The sequence below is a fragment of the Cyprinus carpio genome, chromosome B10 (genome assembly GCF_018340385.1).
Source record: "Cyprinus carpio isolate SPL01 chromosome B10, ASM1834038v1, whole genome shotgun sequence".
Taxonomy (NCBI): Eukaryota; Metazoa; Chordata; class Actinopteri; order Cypriniformes; family Cyprinidae; genus Cyprinus; species Cyprinus carpio.
Window position 1 is genome coordinate 14,833,319 of NC_056606.1, and position 22,093 is coordinate 14,855,411.

General features: G+C 35.3%; 1 protein-coding gene across 9 annotated transcripts in view; it reads left to right on the forward strand.

Moving 5' to 3' along the window:
* ntm (neurotrimin) overlaps nt 1-22,093 on the forward strand; it is a 278,381-nt gene that overhangs the window by 206,556 nt on the left and 49,732 nt on the right. The window lies entirely within an intron of this gene.

Genomic DNA, 22,093 nt, shown 5'->3' on the forward strand with positions numbered 1-22,093 from the left:
ACGGATATGAAAACTGAAAAAATTATGCCTTTTTTGTGGAAAATCAAATTGAAACAAATGTTTTATTACGTAAGGATGTGAACATTTCCACAGTGCAGAAAATATTAGAATAAATTATCTTAAGCATCCAAGAGTAGAAATGATGTGCTACAAAGTTGGACTTGTCAGTGGAATAAGAAAACTGGACATTTTGTACCGTTTTCAAATGTAATGCATTAACTTCTTTGAGGCCCAGTAGTTCCCAAGTACTTTGCACTTTATGTATGTGACCCTGGACCACAAAACCACTCATAAGTGTCCATTTTTTATCCTTTGAATAAAAGCTGAATAAATAAGTTTTCTATGATATATGGTTTGTTTGGATAAGACAATATATAACAGAGATACTGTTTGAAAATGTGTAATCTGAGGTTGCAAGAAAATCACAATATTGAGAAAATCATCTTTAAAGTTGTCCAAATACAGTCCTTAGTAATGTATATTACTAATCAAAAATTAAGTTTTGATATATTTACAGTAGGAAATTTACTAAATATCTTCATGGAACATGATCTTTACTTAATACCCTAATGGTTTTTGGCAAAAAAATAATAAATCGATAATTTTGACCCATACAGTGTATTGTTGGCTATTGCTGCAAATATACCTGTGTGACTAATGACTGGTTTTGTGGTCCAGGGTCACATACAAACAATTATTTTAAGTTGTTTGAGTGTATTTAACTTTTATTAACTAGCTAACTGTGTTCTGTGTGCTTGTACATAGCCATAGTTTGTGAATAAAATTGTCCCCCAAAGTGTGGTAAATGTGACAAAGCCTCCCTTTGGGCTTGTCCTCAATTGGAAAAAATATACATAACTAAGGAAAAGTGTGTGTGTGTGTGTCAGTTTTTGCCTATACTGAGGGGAACAAATGTCCCCACAGGGATAGTAAAACCTGAATTCAGCTATATTGTGGGGAATAGCTAACAACTTTATGAACATAATAAACAATGTCTTAATGAAAGTGTAAAAATTTGGAAACTTTTCTGTAAGAGTTTGGTTTAGGTTTAGAGCATAAAAATAATAGAATTCAATGGAAAGTCCCCACCAAAAAAAACAAACAAAACATGACAGAAAAATAAATTGTGTTGCACACAAAAAAACCATGATAGTTATTTTGGTGACTAATGTTTTGGATCTTCATATTGTCTTAATGCGGGGAAACATGAACTAGTAACCTTTAGGATATTCACATGACTAACAGGATTACACCCACTTTAATAAAGCTTAACCTCTGTGCAGGGATAGAAAAACTTGCTAGTGGAGATGACTGATTGACAATGTATTCAATACAAAGTGTCTGCTGTTTACTTAGAATATTAAATATTAAGCAAGTGAGGGGTGTATGATGAAATTGACAGATGCAAGGATGGTTTGTTGTCACTTAGGCTATACTGTTTTGTGCATTTGGAGTTTTAGGCCAGTGTAAGCCATGTTTAAAAATATATAAAAAATCAGATTTGCAGGCCAATTTTTAAGGAAAAAGTATTAAAACTGAGGAGCAGTATGGGGTCTGAAATTTCAAAAAGTCCAATTATTATGTTGGATGCATCCCAAAGCTGATGTTGTGAGATATGGACTGCATTAAAGATTGATATTTATTTGAAAACAAACAGTAAATCCTCTAGAATTACACTATTTTGTTTTATTATACTATTTTTTTTAACTATATGACAGTTCATTCTACAGTGAGTTGGAACAAATCTTGGTTATTTAATGTAATCTTGTATAAAAAAAAAATAATAAAAAAAATTGTTTTGTTTTTTTCCTGCAGTCATGCTTCCAGCTTCCTGTATTTGAGTATTAAATCAAACCTGTCCATGAATATATTGGCTTATTTAAAATTCCGCCAAAGTTATAAAACTCCATCCAGATTGTACGATGGGTGCAGCAGTTTCACTGATGCATTGCCGGTCATAGTGACAGCACAGTTTACAGTTATTGGTGTCATCATACCTGAGTGCCCAAGGTGATGTTTTCAGTCATATTGCCCCCTCAGGTGAACATTAGTAGAAAACTAACTCTGGCAGTTCCAATTACTCTTAGGCCAAAAACATAACAAGGCCATTACATTAAAAATAAGATTAATTGCGTAAATCCTCAACAGCGTGGGCTAAATGAAAGCCCTCTTACAGAATTATGTGACAAAATTTGAGGGAGTTTGAGGGCAGTGAGTGGGCGTTGAAGTGCTGAACTGTCTGGAGAGGATTATGGGATATGGCAATTTATTGGCTGGAAGACGAAGAGGAGGAATGTTATGGTTTAAAAGGTGAAATTGATAAGCAGCAGAAGTAGGAAATGAAAAGACACAAGTAACAATTAAAATAAACAGCCGCTCATTAACAAATGTGCAGATGAGAAAATATGATTGTGAGAAGAAACTACAGGTCACAGATGACAGGTCAGTAAGATTTTAGGATGGTTTAAGCAATTAAAAGAAAACACGTTAATGGGGAATACAAAACCAGGCGCCATGAATTCACTAGCGTTGTGAGACTTGCAATCGTAGCTTCAGATTTGGAGAGTGTGAAGCCTGTTTTCCCTTGAGTGTTGTGATTGCCATGTTTGAAAATCTGTTAGGAAAGAAACTAGGATGACATTAACATTCCTGACAAAAGGCCTGTTTTATTTGTTGCAAAAAAATAAATGAACTGTATCATATGGAAGAAGAAAAAACAACAACCAAGGGTATAAACTAATGATCGAAACTCAAGCCAAACTTGTCGAACTTAATGAATTTCAATATGCTATTTCCTAGCTCTGTCTTTCTGGTCACAGCTGCCAACCTTTTCTCACTTTGCTATTTTAAAGCAGAGTTGATACATCTAGCCAACATCGAGAACCCTGATTGAGGAGTAGGATAAGGGGTTTATATTAAGGAATCAGGCTTAATTAATCCTGGACCTTCGTGTTTAAATATAGTCACCTTGGTCTGTAGATTTAGAGTGTATTGGATGGAAACAGCACTCAGTTTTTCACTTGTGGTGGCTGAAAGGCCTGTGATTTATTGGTGTGCTGCTTTCATACCTTGTTAATACCACCGAGAGCTGGTACGCTGGCCTTGTGCTACTTGTTGAAACTCAAAGCAGTCAGTTTCATCTCTCCCAGCATTTTCTCTTTCAACGTGGAACAAAAAGCATCTCCGAGATTTACCTCAGTAATTTAGTAGGTGGTTAAACAGCATGAAAACATTCATACCATCTCATGATGGTTCCCGGAGAATGCTGCTCTCATGTTTGCAGGGAGTGCTCCTGAGTCGTCTGTGATAATATCTTCCAGCCACTTGTCTGTCTGTTGTTGTTGACACATGATATATCAGCTGTCGTTATCACCAGCCTCCCAAATGCCGGTGGATAGAAGCAAATCCCTGCAATTTCTGAAGAGTCCACCAGGTTTAACCTGCTTATCAATCCAATATTCTTTCTCTCTCTGTGGATTTGTGTTTATAAGGGCTGCATTATTCGGTTAGACAATCATATTTTGACTCTTTTGATAGGTACATGCAATTTGAACTGTGATGTGATAAACATTCAAAACCTCTTTTTGTTGTTGTTTGGGAGTTTGTGCTTGATAATTGGAAATTTTCACTACGTTTGCATATAGTGTGGGAAAAACACTACCGGTAAAGCGATTTCCATAAGGCTGTCTCATAGCGCAAACATGACGAAAAAGTCATGTGACTTTGCGCTATGAGACAGGATAACTTAACTAGCAGCGGGCTGATCTCGTTCACAGCATCTATATGTTGTTTTGGTCATTCTGAAATGCCTGAGCAAAGTCTGTCATCAAAGTATTTCTGTATAATTGTCTTACACGACTGCGTTCCCAAACAGCAGCGTCCACCTCCGAAAGCATTGACAGCATTTATTGTGTTACGTCTGCTCGCTCTGATGTGATGGTAATTTTTTTAATTTGTGAAGTTTGTTATATTAGTTTTTTTCTCCTATATTGTTAGTAATATTTAGTGCCACAGTTTACCAGGAAGTGACGATTTTGGTCTCTCTGACTCATTGGATGGAAACGGTGCTTTATTCGCATATGTTTTATGCGATATTCCAGTATTGCGCACAAGTTTAATTTGAATCTTTGGATGGAAACATAGCTATTGAGTCACTTGTTGCAACCGTATTGATGTAACTTGCTAAAAGTTTCCCATCACCACTGCATAGCAACTTATATTTTCTTCACAAAATGCTAATATCTAGTTTATTTTTCAGTTCATGTTTCACTAAAAGCTTTTATTCCATCACTTTTCAGATTCTGAAATATTATTGTACATGAAATATGTACCATAAAGACTTCTTCACAATGTTATTCGGATCTTTTCAGATACTAAATGAAAGCTTGACAGAAGTGTAGTATATCATCAATCATAAAAAATGGTATTTTTAGATTTTATGCATCAGCCTAACTTTACCTCCTCCCTTTACTTCTCCTCACAAATCTCAGCTGTGATATCTAGCAATCACATATTCCTGTAGAAAGCTCAAAGTTCTCTTGTATTAACTGAACCGTATTGAACGATCAGATATATTGCGAATATCTGCAGCAGAGACTGAGAAGAGAATAAATGGCAGTGGTTTGAATGGACTGCTGCTTTGGAAAAAAAATAAGCTTCTTGCTGATAAGATTGAGAGGGCGCTAATTTGATTTCACTGCGAGCTGCTCAACATTATCTGTCTAATTCCACTTTCCTTTACCTTACATTAACATTCTCTTGTCTCTCATTAAAGCCTAATCATTTGAGCCACCATCACAGGGCCAGACAGGAGCACAGGGTGCTGTCAGAATGAATGACCATCTAGACGATTCAGAGACCCGGGATTAATCAGTGTTTTGCAAAGGTGGAAATGGACCTCTACTGTAGTTTGATTTATTTTTTGGCTGAAAGGAGCTTGCGTCCTGGCCCGGTAAGGGGATGAAAGACTAGGCGCATCTGTTAGCGAGTGCATTAGCGACAGCTGTTTGTCACTCATTCCGCTTTGAACCACCATCGGGGCATAATGACATTGTGGTGGCTCTTTGGCTTGGCCACACACCAAATGGTCCAACACCTTGCTGTCTCTCAGACCATTTCCTTTCACCAGACTCATTAACCTTTGAGAGAACAGATAGTGAGAGAAGGAAAAACAAAAACAAGGCAGAAAAACACTGCGGATGTAATCACACTTAGCCTTGGTTTTTCCTGTTTTTCTTTGAAACCTAAAATCACAGAAACTGTCCTCTACAAAAAAAGTCTCCATCATCTTTTGCTTTCTCTCGATAAATTTGGCCTGGATGATTCATTTCCTGGCCCCGAAAGTGGAATTTTGGAGAAATTGCATGTTTTCGATATCCATTACTTGCTTTTGAAAGCAGAGATGGGCCAGTTGTGAAGTCAAAATGTGCCAAGTTATATAACCTCAAAATTACAAACGCTTCTTTGTTTTTCACCAAATAGTGGATGTTTTAAAGCATACATCAGTTCTCAGTCTAGAAATCACTATATGATGCTGCAAAAACAGTTCTTCTACAACTTGTGCTTAATTGTGGTCAAATTTGGTGTACAAACTTCAGCAATTTTATGTCTTAACTTTTACTGTATATATTTGCATTATATTGACTGCTGGTCATGCATTTTGAGATTGCTTGCCACTGCATTATCAGGTGCTTTCAAATAGAGCCCATTGTCCTTCAAGGGGTGTCTGTGGAAAAGTTCAGAGAAAAAAAAAGGTTTATACATCTAAATGTACTTTTAATAGTGGGTAAAAAATTGTATCAACTTAAGTTTATATGTAAAGAATTAAATACAAAGTTAACATTTACTGAATTTGATATTATTGTTGTTGTTGTTATTATTGTTGTTGTTATTATTATTATTATTTATCAGTAGTTTTATGCAAAAAGAATAAACATAAAATGAATAAATGCATAAAAATGTATTTTAAAAAGTGCTTGTAATTGTCTGCTAGGACATTATCCAGTAACTTAACGAACATTTCCATTAACCCTAAAAAATATAGGTAAAACCTAAATATAGGTAATACCCCTGTAATAAATGAATATAGAAAATTCCTTCATCCCTATCTTTACAGATTTTTTTTATTAGTTTACTTCAGGTTAATGCATCTAAAATTACTCTGATAGCAGAAAAGGATATGCTGTCAAATTAAGTTGATATTTTCCAAATAAAATTTTAATTGCTTATTTTGGATTCAGTGCAATGACAATTTAAAATTCAGTTGTATAATGTATATATTGTCACACTTAATATTTTTCTCTTATAGTTTACATGAGTTTGTATACATTCAAAATATGTTGCTGCATTTGTTTTTAAGGAAGGTTTCATCATATTCTGTGTTCTTTTTGGAGTCAAAAAGTAAAAAAAAGACAACAGACATAAGATTCCTTCAAGATTTTTTGTCAAGATTGAATCTCTGGATATCTTTTATGCTCTTGGTTTATTCGACAGAAACAATAACACATACATCAAGCTCATTTTAGAACCATTTCAAAACAACAAAAGCTTTTCTGTAATTAGATTTAGATCCTTGAACAACAACAGACAGACAGCGTTACCTAGCACAGGTTGCCAGCACTTCACTTCATTCTTAAAATGCATCCCTGTAGCAAAAAACACTCCTTAGACTTGATATTTTGCCCACGCACATCTATTAGAAATTCCTGAATGCTGTTTACAGTCTACTTTATCACCAAGGCCCAGAACTAAGCGGTTGATACCTGCATCCCCAGAGCTGCTGCTAGTGGGAGAGAGATGTAGGACTCAGCTTTTCAGCATGTCACTTTTTTCCTGCCAGATTGCATCAGTGTGGCGAGCGGTTCAGGGCTGGCTAGTGCAGGTGTGTGGCGCTGAGCGCCTGTGGGGAGGCGTTGCTCTGGGCATCTGGACCGCAGCCAGACTATAGCGGTGGGAGACCGGTTTCACTGAATTAGTTGCTTAAAGGTCTAAACTCCGCCTCTGCAGAGCAAGGTTAACAAAATAAAGACTGCACAAGCAAAAACACACAAAACACATCCAAACACATAACAGTGTGATCACAAAAACCTGCAAATGAAGGAAAGGAGTGCCCGGTAACCAAGGTTACAGGGCAAATTTCTCTCACTGACCATTTGATTGCATGCCATATTTTATATGAAAACTTCATATAAGTTCATCAGCCATTAAAGAGCTATATTTTTCTGTTCAGGGTTCTGATTGAACGGCCAATCACTGACTCTCTTGTACTCGTTTATTACATGCATAATCAATGTTATGTATAGATATAGACCATCATCATTTGCATCCCTTCATTTGCTTGAATAAATAGACTCGTGAGGCTCGGGTATTTTTAGTCCGCTGACGGGACTGGGTCTGTTGCACAAAGTGAAGCAATTTGCAAGAAGAATTTCCGTCTCTTGTTTATTTCTCTCGGGAGGGTCTGTCATTAAAGCGGCAAGATGTTCACAATCTGTCTTATAAGAGATGAGGAGGGTATTTAATACATATTATGTCACCCAGACTTGCGTTCTGCTTCGTACCAAAATTGTCAAGGGACATATTTTTTCTTAGGTCATGCAAAAGCGCTATTCTGTAAAAATTATTTTGGAAAATTACCTACTCCAGGGGTCCTTTAGTCCTGTCCAGAGAGGAATATCAGTGATGGCACAATCATTTTGACATTCATTGAATGCTGTAACTAAAGCTAAATTTCTTGTTGTGCTGCTTGGTGTACCTTCATTATGGATCTTGACTTTTTACGGATTTAGTAGAATGAGCATAGTAGCAACATCAAGTAAAAGTGAAAAGTGAAGTGACGTGTGGTTAAGTATGGTGACGCATAGTCTGTATTTGTACTCTGCATTTAACCCATCAGGCAAAATTTCACCACTTGCTGAAATTTAACCCAACCCAACCTTCGGGTTACAAGTCCAACTCTCTATAATGTATTGCTGTCACTGTCTGAAAAGTCATGTCAGTTATTGAGTTATGGAGCAGATGTGATGTCTTTTTTAGAGATGTGATGCTTTTCATACCCAAACCTGCTTAGAAAATAGTTACATCATATATACATTTTATCTTTAAAAAAGAGCTGATGTTGGAGCCATGGTTTAGTATTTAACACACTGAGCTTCAGTGCTGAAAGGGGCAGTGCTAGTTCAAATCTGCCTTGTAATGTTATCTGTTCCCATTCCCCCTCTCTCTCCTTATCATTTCCTGCCTACTCTGTTCTCCTCTCTCAATATAGAGTGCCAAAAAAAGAAAAAAAAAGAAAATAGATTTGTGGAGGAACACCTGATTTTGTAGTTTCTTTGCATGAGCTTCTGAGCTGCTGCTATAATTAATTCTGATTCGCTGAACATGTAGAATGATAGACTATTGATTTTGTGTTGATGGCAAGATTGTACATCAACCCTGAGAAGGACTGATCCTCTGTGTCCCATCAGTCAGTCTCTTTACCCCTCACAGTAGCTGCAATTCTACTCTGTTCACCCATCCAGCGCTTTAAACGAGAGTTATGACAGGCTGCTGTGACCTTCTTTAACTTTCAAGCCACTGCTGTCTTTTGACAAGAGATGGGTGAGGGGGGAAAAAAGTTTTTTTTTTTTCTTTTGCTGCAGAACCAAGAATCTCAAAGACTAGTAAGAATGTTCCAAAGACTGTTATGTAGCACTATTTTTTGACGCCTCGCATGACTTTCTTATGCAGACGCACCTTAGAGAAGAACTGCACGCTGTATTTAAACAGAACCCCATGGCTTTTCTCAACAAATTGGAGCTTCACACTTTCAAGTGTCCTGGAAACAGAGGAGTGGGAGTTCACACGACTTAGAATCAATCTTGAATTTCCACATCATAGAAGCCCTCAGGGTTCGAGAGACAGAACTCTCTGTCTGTGCCGCAATGCTGAGGTGAAGCTCTCTGTGCTCTTTTAATCAGCAAGGACTCCAAGAGAGAGACCTCACATGCCTCCCCTGCATTTTCATCATGCACTAATAATGCGGTAATCAAAAAACCCAAGGAACTTGCGCGTGCAGCTTTTCATTCCTGAGTGCGTCTCTGAGTAACATAATATAACCTAACATTAACATTATAATGATCCTGGCCAATCAGAGTGTTTATGCATACTGAGCTGTATGCCACCTGCTGTTGATTTATTTTTGTTATGTAACTGAAAGTTTTAATATTATAAAACAAGGCTGTTGTTGGGTTTTGCAAAGAGTGGGGCATATTTATAGAAATAAATTATTTTATTTAGCAAGGTTGCATTAAATTGACAAGTAACAGTAAAGTATTGATGAAATGATAAAAAAATGTTTTGATGAACTTTCAATAATAATGATAATCATATTAATAGTTCCTTGTGCACCAAATCAGCATATAAGAATGATTTCTGAAGGATCATATGCCACTGAAGACTGAAGTAATGGCTGCTGAAAATTCAGCTTTGCTATCTCAGGATTGAATTCTGTTTTAAAATATATTAAAAAAGATAACGGCTATTTTAAATTGTAATGATATTTCACAATATTACTATTTTTGCAGTATTTTTATCAAATAAATGCAGCCTTTTCGAGCATAAGAGACATTGCGCATTAAAAAATTGTACTGACCCCAAACATGAAAAAACTAGTGCTGTCAATAAAAAAAAAAAAAAAAAAAAACCCAACAAAAAAACTAATCACATTTTTAAAAAAGTTTTTACATATACTTTTATATTGCAAAAATTTCACATTTAATCTTCAAATTAATGTAGAAACAACATAAAGACAGTTTCTTTTTTTGACTGAAGGCAAGTATCACTGATACCAATACTACTGATGTCTCTATGAAAATCTTTTTTTCTTCTAATATTTAACCATTGTAACCAATATTTAGCCATTATAAATTTCAGTGTAATTGAAAGCTATTTGAACATTTATTAGACTTAAAAAAAAAAAAAAAACAACTTCTCATTTAAGTGAACTTAAAACAATCTTCACATAAAACCCAGTACAATAAATGTCATATTTACCTTTGCCCTTCAGCAAGTAGGAAATATACAGAAATGTAAAACACTTAGTTCTAAATTAAATATAGCCTAGGTGAATCCTTAAAGCTACAAAAGTTATTGAACACACTGATGATGTTTCCTGTCTGTGCGAACAGGGTGTACAGAGGTAGGCAGATACATATGTTGACAGGCAGGTAGGAAAGCGCATTAAAACATTTGGACCAAGCGTTTTGATTGGATGAGCACTTCTTGGTCCTATGCCTTCCACAGAATTTATAAATACAAGTAAATACATTTAGACCACTTAACTTAATGATTACTATCGGGATGTGAAGAGACTTTCAACCAGCATAACAAAAAATGTTTCTGAAGACAATTACCTATTGCACATTTAATCACCTGCAGTTATGCGTTAATTTTGACAGCACAAAAAAAAAAAAAAAAAAAAAAAAAAAAACCTATCATGCATTAAAAAAAAAAATAAATTCACTACACTAGTATGTACTAGTAATTATACATTTGGTAAGGCATATTAAAAAACTAGCATGAAAAACAAAACTAATATAATTTACTGTATATGTTTGTTTTCTTTTGCAGCAATAAATAAAAAAAAATACATAATCATAAACATTTGATTACAAAATTAGATTTAACTTCTTCAGTTTTCAGTGCCAAAGCATCATCAGCAGTTTTAGTGGTTAAATACAATCCGGTCTCTGTTGTGTGCTGTTTACACCTGTCTATTGTTGTTGTGACAAAAGGTGATTTCAGAAATCATGTTTACTCAGCGAGGAAATGCTAGCGCTCGCAGAGCTTCCTCTGCAGGATTCATATTAATGAATGTAATTCTGAGCTTCATTGACAGCGGCACTTCATAAACATCACAATAAATGTCTCCTTTACCTCTAACATGGCCTGTTGGCTTATGAATATCACATTTTATTGGTTTTGTCAGTCAAGATTGGCTTTGTCAGTCAGGATTCTGCTAGTGCGATGTAAAATGCAATACCTCACAGAGCTGAGATGTGCTATCTGACCAGCTTTAGCGGTTAAGGTTTGATTCTGAAGACGTGTAGTCATTTTATGTATTTAGTGTGTTGAATATGATTAAAAAGAAGCTTGAAGGCTTCATTGAGATGATAAAATCGTATTATGTTATGGTTTCTGCATTCATCGAGTGTAGGTGAGGATTCTTGAGTTTTCAGTCCTTTTCATAATTTAAAGGAAATTTCGGCTCAACTGAATGTTATTTGTAGTACTCAAACCCATTTGAAGTTTTGCTGTTAGACCTCAAGGCCTCAGTAGTGCTGTGTATTTCGGTAACAGGTTTTTTAAGGGTTTGGAATTTTGGAATTTATTATTTTCGGTGAAAACAATACATGCCCCGATAACAGATTCATCTGAGATTGATTTGTAGTCTATGTGCAAATTTGAATTGGAGCGTGTCTGCTAACACATGTGAGACACTAGATCAGTGGGTCCAGTGCTGTATGGATGACCTACTTATAGTGCTGAAATCCAATTAGCCCACACTAATAATCTAGACTAAGTCCTGTGTGGACACCACAGATCTGCAGTGTAAGATGTGTCTGGTTGGCTGAGCAAATTCAAAGTCTTGGACTGTGATGGAAACGAGAACTCTGCCTGATTTAATTAAAGTTAAAACATGATGAAAGGGATGGGTAAATTACCCATCGGTTTTAAATATTGCACACGGGTGAGCTGCCTCTTGACCCATAAGACATTATGATACACTCATAAAGCTAAAATAGACATAAAGAATGACATCAATTTAGTTTGCGTAACTTTGTAGCAATGTCAGACAGCTAGCCCATGTCCATATTTAAATTAGCAGATATATCGTGGGAAAATATTCCTACTTATATATGTATGTAATTGCACTTGTACTTTTATTATTTTAGGATTTATTATATGCATGATATATATTTTATATGTGTACTATACATAATGCATCACAAAATGATGTAGAAGTGCAGTATTATTATTACTACTTTACACCTCTACATTTTTATTTCTTTAATGTATTTATATTATGTTATATTGTATTATACTGTAATAATAAAATATTAATCATAATTATTGTTATTAATATTATTTATTTACTTATAACAAAAATATTCTTTTTTTAATGCTTTGCACTGTTATATTGTTATAAATTCATAAAATAATACATGTAAAAATGCTAAGTATTGTTGTTGTTGGTATTATAACTTTACACTTCTACATTATGTAGAAATGTGTCACTTTTTTAAAATTATTTATTATTTAAATTATTTAATTATTATTTAACTGAGTGGTCCAACTACCTCAAGAAGCTTAAACTCAAGCTCTTGTTTGGGGCAAGACTACCTCTTTTACTGAACAATTGTGGGGCGTTAGGTTTAGAAATCACTCACTTTATATTAAACTGTACCCTAAATTGTGGTATACCTCTTAACATAGATTCGCATCACCCTTGTGACTTCGCTGACAGCTTTTCGCCACAGTTGCATTGTGTTCAAACAGCTCCACAGCTGATTAACAAATAGGAGTTTTTGTTTGTACATCTGTTAGGTTTTTTTTTTCATGTGCGTAATTGGAAGTGCTGAGGGCATCGGTTCAAACAGAGCATCACAATGGCAGGCCCAGGGTTTCGCCAAGTCCCTGGTGCCCTTTCTGTCACTGTTGATTGTATGCTGGTTAATGGGGGAAATCCGTGTGCACGGGTGCAGCCTTCTGTGCTGTAACATTGGCCAGTTTGTGGATTGGTTCATCAGCTGTTCGGCCTGTCATTATAAGACAAATAAGAAGCACTTAAATGGCATTGGCTCCTATTACAGTCACTTAACCACTGGGAATAAATGGCTGTGCATTTCATTTTGCTTTTCTGCCGGCTCTAGCGGCTCATTCTCTTCATCAGCGTCCACAGCAGGGCAATTTGCTTTTGTCCATGACTGGAGGTACTTAGTGCCAGTTCAGCTGGAGCTTTATGTGTGGGTCTAAGATCAAACCTTTCACGCGCACCATCCCGGCACTGACTTGAGAGCTGGAAACACATAAGATGTTCTATATTTACCCTGAGTGACACGGTGTAATCTCAGTGTGTATGTCGGCATATGCGTCCATGCCAGGAAAGAAATCATAAAAGGATAAAAACGGGCTCCCGCTGGTGTTGATTGTTTGTTTCTCTGTATGAATTTGTGATACATGTGCTCTTGCATCTGATGTTGCTGTCTGAAAGGCTCTCCCACGCTGTCGCACGATGCCCAACAAAAGCGTGCTTGCAGGCTGACGTGTCTCTCATTTTGTGGTTGACGTGTCTCTGATATCTCTGGATCTCACATCAATGGGCTCTTTACTTTAAAGCCTTGCTTTACAATAATAATGTTCCTCTTCGCTCACACCATAGTTCAATTTAAATCCACTTCTGATGTTTGTTTTTTTTTTTTTTTGGTGTGCGTGAGAGGGATTACAAGTAGATACAGTTAAATGTCTTGCTATTGCCATACTGCAAAAAAGTAGTATGCACTGTAATGTAATTTCTTGGCTGATAACAATAACCAATAATGAAACTTTATATATATATATATATATATATATATATATATATATATATATATATATGTGATTTAAAGTTCCCATTAAATGAGTTTTTAGTTAAAAAGGTATGTATGTATCCATGTATGTATTTATAATCATTATTATAGTTTGTTTGTTTGTTTGTTTATCATATTGTAACTTACAGAAGATGATCATTGTTAAAACGAGCTGAAAGTGAAACACATTTTAACGTTGCTTTGATCCTAAAATTATCAATAATAATTATTAGTATAATTTTTTTCCCCAATTATAATACAAACAATACATCCTGAAATAATCAATACTACAACCACTGCTACTAACAATAATACGAATATAATGTAATATTATAGTAATATAATATTATGATATATTATTTTTTTTGTTTTTATTATTATTATTATTGTTTTTTTTATTTTTTTTTTTAAATTTTTTATCAGTAGTATTTGTATTTAAAGATTAGATTAGATTAGATTAGATTAGATGTTTGATTCACTATATATATATATATATATATATATATATATATATATATATATATATATATATATATATATATATTATTCAGTTTTCCCAGTTATGAACAAATAAATATATCACCAGTCAAAACATATTGTTGATGCTGTGAATATTAATAAACAGTCATCTTATAAATGTTTTTCTTAGTAACTCTACTACACTTCTAATAGTCATGACTGTCATTCATTAATATCATATTTTCTCTAAATCCGTGAAAAAGGAGTTCACGACCTGAACAGCAGTTCGTCTGTGATGTAAAGCGCCTGCTGTGGACTCTTATCTCTTCTTTGCTTTGTGAGGTCAGCAGGACCTTATCATATAAACAGCCCAATGGTGTCTGTCCTTTTTAATTTCAAGCTTATTAGCAGAGGTTGAAATGCAGAATGAAAATGAAAGGGTACATTTAGTGCCCTCAGACATGATTCTGTGTGAAATTGCCACAGGAAACAGCAGCTGAAGCCACCCCGGTTTCCACATTCGCATGCAGATGATTAATGTATTGTTTACATGTTTGTGTGTGTTTTTGTGTGAATTTTTTCTTGATGAAACTCAAGACTGGGGGGATTTTAGGTGGCAAACATACGTGTGTTTTTACGTATAGGAACTGAGTCTTTTGTTAAACAGCTGTAATTTGTCGGAGGCTTGTGGCGGCTTTAAAGTGTGGCACTGCATTGTGGGAATGAGGGATGAATCAACACACCATTCAACATGCTGATGATGCTTCAGGGACAATTCACAAAACGCTCTTTATTTCATGATTGCAGCATTTCAATGGCATTCTTTAATATTTTGCACTTGTTTTCCACATTTTGAGAAATCTGTGTTCAGGAACAAATGTGGTTATAAAACCAAAGAAATTGTTCAGTGAATAAAATGTGCTACTTGATTGTGAAAATTCATTTCACCTTCTGTAAAGTAATAAAAATATAAGTAGTTAATAATTTAATAAATAATAATAATGATATTAAGAAATAAATTATAATAAATAAAAAAAAACAGTTTTTTCAATACTGGCTGTGTCACCAAAAAGCAGCAAAAATGCCCCCTTAAACCTTCTTTTCTCTCACACCACAAAGTTAAAACATGCTTGAACCCCTCTGAGGCAGAAAAGACAATGCATTCCTTAGCATGACACATGGTCCTGTTGATGCATGGATTCTGATCTTTTAAGCACTTTCTCTCACTTAACACATTTTTTGCGCAGATGTTTTGGGAGTTGACGCAGGCGGCTTGATCAATGTTCTCCCTCTAACTCTCTTCGGGTGTTTGAATAATCATGCTCGTACTAAAAAAAAGAAAGCCTCCCGTCCTAGATTTCCCTGATGGAACGTTATGCAAATGATAAAGATCAGAGTCTCACGCCAGCATCTTTATTTGTGAAACTGTACCAGTGCAATAAAATAAAAATCTATTAGAGAAACACTCAATTAAGCATTCAGATTTATTCATCATTCCTATTTATTTAAGCAAACAAACTCAAAAGATGCTGATGCTGCAGCTGACCTCATTTTTGCTGGAGTGAGTTGAAGACAGGGGTCAGAAATGCATGTTGTGTCCACTGTGTATGTGTACAATTGAAATGTTATCATAATCCATAACACACCTATGATTCAGATTATTATTATAAAGATCTTTCATGATCATGTTTTTACATGTTAGAGGACTGTGTGCAGTGATTTTGTTGTGTTAATCTCTATCATATAGATCTTTTGTTTGGTTTCAGTGACTGTTTTCTCATGTATTTCTTTTCAGAGATGTTGTGTTTCTGGTCGACTGCTTGTTTTTCTGTAAATCTAGGCAGTGATGCGTGATGTAAAGTGATACAGTCTTGTCTCAGTGGTCATTGTTTGGATGTCTGAAAACATGCTTGTTTTAAAGTACTTTATAAATTGGAGTGGGTAGTTGTTGTTATTGTTTTTTTTTTTGCTCACAAATCTTTCATTATAAAAAAAAATATTTTTTTATTGTTTAATTAAAATTAGGAAGTATATCAATCAAAATGGAAATTAAAAATCAAAATGGAAATCCAAAATACTAATTAAAACTTTTCCTAAATTATTTACAGTACATGCATAATTATCAAGCAAGTCGATATTGTATTGCAAAACACTTTTTCTGCTATTGAGGTGGGATACGGGTAAGGTTAGGGACAGGTTTGGAGATATGGATAACTATAAATGTAATTACAGAAATGTAATTACATGCAGGTATTTTTTAAAATATAAGTACAATGTAAAAACATGTATGTACACAATAAATGCATTGTATCAAATGATTAATTTAAATCGAAGTGCATAGTAGTTAAAGTCACTTAATATAAAGTGGAACTGAGTTTTCTGTTTGTAAATCTCTTTAAATTTTGAAGACATAGAGTTCATACTCGTTTGTGTGTGTGTGTGTGTGTGTGTGTGTGTGTGTGTGTGTGTGTGTGTGTGTGTGTGTGTGTGTGTGTGTGTGTGTGTGTGTCAAGTTCTTTCCATGATATCATGCAGCAGCATACACTGAACCACAGAGCAAAGTTTGTTAGAATTGGGAATCCAGTTCATTTCTAACATTCAGGTTCTCAGAAACTGTGCTAAGTTAATGAAGACTGAAACACATTCCCTCTTAATAGGAATCCCAAGCTGAAGTGTCATAAAATACATGAAGTCTCCAGAATGATTTCCTCTCGGACCACTGTTTGAAAACATCTTGCAGAAGCTGCCAGTAGTTTTGTGAGTTCATTTTAAGTGCATTTCCTAACCTGGAAGGTCAGTCTAGCTCATTTAATAGCAGCTCACACCATTACTCGTTCACAACCTTGCTGTTTTCTGACTCAAACTGGTGCTGGTCCCTCAAAAGTCACTCGTGGCTGTAAAACAAAATAGGTACTGGTAATTTTTTATCAGGACAATATCCATTCATTTTACTAAAATTTCCATCAACACTAAAACAATACAGAATTCAAAATATGGGCAAAACACCTGTTAAAAATAAATAAGGAAAATTCCTTAGAATTAAAACAGTAGTATTTTTACAAACTTTTTTTAGAGTGCATTATGTCCATAAACGTAAATATTAATTTTCTTTAATACATAACTTTTCTTTTTTCTCTTTTCTGGATTTTGAGAAGAAATCTGACATCAATTCACTGCTTACTATCTATTAGTTGAGCCACTAATATAATATACTTCTATAATATATAATATACTACTATACTGCAATCAATTTGTTTTGACAAAGCAAATGTAGAAAATATGCTTTTCAAAAGTTTAATTTAAGAACTGTATAGTGTATAAAATACTATAAGTTTCCTATAGGGGGCAGCACAGGTTACCCACTGAAACATCTTGCCCCACTCTCCATTGCCCTCTTTTTTGTTTTAATTTTCCCCAAAATATATGAATGATTTTGAATTAAATTTTGTTAAACTACCAACAGAGGGCATCGCTTCCTTTGTTGTCCAATGTATCCTCTGATGTAAAACTTCACTGAGACATGTTCCTGTGATCATTATCCACACAAAGCTCATTTTGAAAACTCATTTGAGGTTTTGAATAGCATCTAGTGTCTTTTTGTGCATCTGTAACAGACTTAAGACTTTACAGGCATACCCTCACCAAAGAGCTAAATATAATCTGCATATGAAAAACAAGTTTCAAGTGGAGAAGTAAACGACAATGAGATTCTGTCAGTGATGTACAGTGCAGATGCACACGCTCCTCATAACCCTGCAGGCTGCACACTCTCCCTCGGTTCCAGCTCAACTAGAGCTCAGTTGTGGAAGGATTCAATCATTCAGCTCCCCAGAGAGCATGCTGGGAGCCCTCGGGGCTTTGACATGCATTTAGACACAATCATGCTACAGCCCCTCATCTTAAGGGTCAGAAAACAAATTGAATTTTGTAATTGATAGCTCACACATTTGTGTTTGGTACATTATGTGCACCAGGTCCACAATATGCATCTAGGAAAAGCCATATTGGCTGAATTTTCATCGACTTGATCTGAAGATGGAAAAAAAATCAACATCATATACAAGACCTGTTGGCACAGTCTAGTTCTCCCAGTATCAAGTCACTTTTTTCCCGGAAGAGCTTTTTTCTAAGCCCTCTAATCACATTTTTTCAATCCTGTTCCGGAGCTTAAAAATTCCTGGAAGTTGCAACACAATGTTCAGACTCAGATCCTGCAGGTAGAGTGCTGTTTTATAGGTATGCATGGCTGGTGTCTTTTGAACCGAGCGTTTGCACTTCAACAGCCACTGGCAGAATCACAAAAAGAACCCGAATTCAAGCGCGCCTTGGTGTAAAGGGCCACTTCCTGTTCTCCTGTTATTTAAGGTGTAGCGAACCACAGAGAATGTACTTGTGTACTGTATATTCTCTGATAACCTCACATAACAGATGCTGTACGTGGGAGTATCGGCACTTCCTAGCTTCCACACCGCTATCTGAAGTTGCCCCACAGACTCCTGGCATTTGGATTGTAAACATCGACTTGCTTCCATATCTGTCATCTTCCCGTTTATGAAAGTGTCTGTTTACCGCTACCGTGGCTTTGCCATGCCCTAGTCAAAATCAATATTCATCAGAAGAGGCCAGAGGTTAAAGTGTGACTTGCGAATCCCACTTTATCGATCCACGGTGAATAATTTAAGCCGGTTGTGGGGTTTGCATTAACTGGTGATGGCTTGGTTCTTTACAAGGGTAAGACGGAGAGGGAGGGGTGAAGGAGAGCCAGAGTCAGATGGAAGATGTGGAGGAGACGAGAAGCATGAAAGTGAGAAATAAAAGGAGTAGGCAGTTGAATGTTGGTGTGGACAACACAACGAGAGCGGCGTTCATGGCTCTGTTTAGGGGTTGTGCTGTTTCTATTGGGCCTCCTCCATCGTTTTAGACCGAACAGAAGGTGACTGGGCTGGAACAGACAGATACGCAAAATCATGATCTCACTATTGTTCTGTTCACTTTAATTGGACCATATGGCAAACTGAAGCAGCTAACAGTACTTTGATAGAGACACCCTCCTCCTTTCTGTTAGCACATGTTGTTTTTTTCATGTTTTGGTTTTGGGTTTTGAGTGGGAAAAAAGGAAAATTATCAAATTAAAGGATTTAATAAATAAACCATGCATGTGACGAGATGAAAAAATCTATTTTCTCACTGTGATTTACTCTCAAGGGCTTTAATTGTGACTTGAGAAGAGATTTTTCCATACTAAATACTTTCTTCTATCTCAGTTTAATCTGAAGAGACAACTATAAGTTGGTTGATTTATAAAAAAAAATAAAAAAAAATAAAATAAAAACACAGTCAAATCAAACACAATCTCACCTTTATTTAGCAGCTTAACAACTTACAGAGCATTTTTAGAAATTGTACAGTGTATAAATACTGTGACTTTATTGCACTGAATACATTTCCTTGTTTGTTTGAGCTGCCTGACAACAGAAGCACTGGCTCAACCAATAGCGCGAGTTTGGGCGGGGCTGTTTGTTTGTCTGACCAATAGAAGATGATGGGAGTGAAACAATCGAAGGAAACCTGTTGTGAAACAAACATTATTTGTGAAATTATTTTGCTTTTCAGTTGTGATGTAGGTTAATTGTAGGTTATTAGAATGCTAATTTACTTTGGGTTCCCAATTGTTTTTATTGTTTCACAGCAAGGATGCTAACTATAACAATAGCTATAACGATTTAATAATCATTCTAATTCAATGAATGATATCAGATTCCACTCGACTTGGCACTTGGGCATTTAAAGTGGCAGTAGCGATTGATTACAAGCAAAATGTACAACACAAGTCAAAACTTGCATAAAATCATTTAAAGTGGCACAGAATTGGTCTGCATAGTTGGTTCATTATACCGAATATCAAAGACTTCTTCACTCTGGTTCGAATATTGCCATTAACCAGCAGTGTTATCTAGTGACCTGCATGAATCTAAGAGGCTTATGGTAAAATGAGACAGGAAATATTAGGGCTGATGTTTATCTTCTACGAGATTCACTTCCCATTAAATACTAATTATGATGGATCCAGAGCCGTACCCTCATTGCGTCCCAGACCCATATCTATTAGGAAGTAATTTCTCTCAGTGTTTGGACTGTTCTTAAAAAGTTATGCCATCAGAAGTTTAAAGAAGTGGTAAAATAGGAGTTCCGCTCTTCATATTTTAACAGGAACAGCAATTACTTTTGTGAATGAGGCTGCAATTTTTATATCCATTGCCTACACCCCCACCACCCTTATAATCCTGCTTAAACTCTGCACAAGCAATTACGCCATAGCCCACTGGTTCCCCTTTAATGCCTCTTTCATCTGCCCGCACCCAGTTTTCCATCATTTTGCCTGATTAAAAAATGGAGGAGTGAAGCAAATTATGAATAGGTTGCTGAACCAATGAAGTTCCCCGGAAAGAAGTAAAGTAGTGACATTTTAAGGTAAAAAGAGGTTGTTTAATTGTGTGTGTTTACGCTTGGGTGATTACAGTTTGTGTGTGTGGGTGGGTTGTTTTTATTACTCGCACTTTACACAAATATGCTACACTTTGGTGGCAGTGGCTTTTTTTGTAAAGCATTAGAGACAAATCTTACTTTTTGTGTGTGTGTGTGAGAACAATTAGATGTTAGATGAACTATTAGCTAACATAAAATTAACCTAGGTTAAGTACATAAAATGGCTGTATCCTCATTTCAAAATAGTAGTTTTGTCTTGTGAACCCCTGTATGCAGCGTTTCATTTTGAATTCATTTATTGATTTTTTTGAATTTATCGTCATTAAACAACGCTTATTTGTTCAGAAGCTCTAATTGGATTTACTTCCGTACATACATTCATGATTTACATTTATATATTAAGTTTTGTATCTTTAAATTCAGACTCTACATTTTCCAATTTGTTTATACATTCAGAATTATAACTAAATATTGAGATTTACTTTTATATATTTACAATTTACATTTATATATTAAGATTTGTATCTATAGGTTTAAATTTTATATAATTGCTTCTAGTTTGGCCCTTCATACCAGTCTGCTAGAAAACAAAATCACATTTTTTTTCCAAAATGTTCAAAATTGCAAACATTTTATAATTAAAAATTATTTAAATTATAGAAAATTAAAAAGGCTCATACTGTGAGGCTCCTGAGGTCAACATTCGTAGGAGTGTTTATGTTTTCATGGGTCTTTTTTATTATTTTGTTAAGGGCCTTGACCTCTTGTGTTGACCTCTGTTAGGACATCCCAGTGCAGGGCTGTGTTACAGGAGGTCGTGCTCTCGATATTAGCTTGAATAGAGCAAGACACATGAATCACACAGATCACTCTTTACACTCAGATGATTGTATAATGGCTGTGGCACGTTTGATTTCACTCTCCTGTGCATGTATGACCTTTAAATGAATTTCCCTGCAATGGGTTGAATATAACCATCACTTATTTCAGACAGGCGAGGGAGCCAATGACGAGGGGGTCATATATCATAACTGTCTAAGCCGGCGTGAGAGCAGAGAAAGTAATTGTGCTAAAGTGATGTTTTGTCTGCAGTTTTGAATGACAGAATCACATTAGCGGTCTTTAGTAGCAAAACTTTTCCTCCTAAAACACCCTTCAAATTGCTTTTCAAAAAACTTTTACTGTGTGTGGAAGTATCTTGCAAAGCAGTTAACTGGAATGAAGCAAAAATCAAAGGCCTATACACCTAATGCCTGTTTTTGGCAGGAAATGTAACATTTTAAAACAATGAAGCTCTGTTAATCATTAAGCATTATAGAATTTTATGTAAATATAATATAATGTTATAAAACAAACTATTTAAGCATATATAAATATCTTTGTCAGGTCAACCCAAAATTGGCAAAAGAAATAAACAAAAAAAAAAGATAATTTGTATTTACATGGATATATATGTTTTTCATTTATTTTTTATTTTATTTTATCTTCCGATTCGATTAATGGCTCTGGAACTACATTGTATTTTCCTCTTGTTAGTGTTC